The sequence below is a fragment of the Mastomys coucha genome, unplaced genomic scaffold (assembly GCF_008632895.1).
Source record: "Mastomys coucha isolate ucsf_1 unplaced genomic scaffold, UCSF_Mcou_1 pScaffold5, whole genome shotgun sequence".
Taxonomy (NCBI): Eukaryota; Metazoa; Chordata; class Mammalia; order Rodentia; family Muridae; genus Mastomys; species Mastomys coucha.
In genome coordinates this window covers 90696101-90697528 of record NW_022196911.1, presented here as the reverse complement: position 1 = coordinate 90697528, position 1428 = coordinate 90696101, and positions in this window count along the sequence as shown.

The window sequence follows — 1428 nt, the reverse complement described above, 5'->3', positions numbered from 1 at the left end:
TTTTTAAAGATTTATTTATTTTATTTATGTGAGTACAGTGTAGCTGTCTTCAGACACACCAGAAGAGGATGCCAGATCTCATTACAGATGGTTGTGAGCCACCATGCAGTTGCTGGGATTTGAACTCAGGACCTTTGGAAGAGCAGTCAGTGCTCTTAACAGCTGAGCCATCTCTCCAGCCCCTTACTTTGATTCTTTATCTGAGAAAAGTAGATGTTTGTTCATGGATCCCTAAGAAGAGTCTCACATAATAGACAACTTATCACAAAAAAAGGTCTCATCCTGAGCGTCCAGTGACCAATTTGGAGAGCTACAGAAGTGAGAAAATGGGACTGGAGAGATGTCTCAGCTGTTAAGAGCACTGACTGCTCTTCCAGAGGTCCTGAGTTGAATTCACAGCAACCAAGTGGTGGCTCACAACCATCTGTAATGGGATCCAATGCTCTCTTCTGATATGTCCGAACACTGTGACAACATACTCCTATACATAAAATAAACAAATAAATGTTAGAAGGAGGAGGAGGAAGAGGAGAAGGAGGAGGAGGAGGGGTGGGGGAGGAGGAGGAAAAGAAGCAGCAGCAGTGAAAGCACAAACCCCCGGATATTCCTGAGAAGACAAGAAAGGACTTTAGCTAGCTGGAGGGATGGCTCGGTGGTTAAGAGCATCTGTTGCTCTTGCCGAGAATTCAGTTTGATTCTCTGCACCAGCCCCAAGGCATGTGATGCCCACATGCACATGTGGATAAAACATCAAATCCACATATAATAAAAATAAGCAAACCTTTTAGGGACCTAAAAGAACACTCCAAACAGCACATCTCAAAGTACACTCCCTCCCAGCTCATGCCATCCCCATAGTATGATGGCTGTTGTTATTTGGCAACTCGACTACATCTGGGATTGATTAAATCCAACTGCCTGGGTACACCTGTGAGGGATTTTGTTCTTAATGGATGCAGTAAGACCCTCCCTTAACAGAGATTTTTTTTTTTTAAAGATTTATTTATTATTATATGTAAGTACACTGTAGCTGTCTTCAGACATACCAGGAGAGGGCATCAGATCTCATTCCGGATGGTTGTGAGCCTACAAGTGGTTGCTGGGATTTGAACTCATGACCTCTGGAAGAGCAGTGGATGCTCTTAACCACTAAGCCATCTCACCAGCAAAAATTGAATGCTTAATTTTTTTATTTTATTTTATTTTTCTTAACAGAGATCTTTTGAGGAAGGAAGATACACCTTGTACCTGAGCAAATTCATTCCTTATTGGCATTAGATTTTACTTCTTCAGGATTTTCTTTTTTTTTTAATTAATTATTTATTATATATAAGTACACTGTAGTCATCTTCAGACACATCAGAGGGTGTCAGATCTCATTATGGATGGTTGTGAGCCACCATGTGGTTGCTGGGATTTGAACTCAGG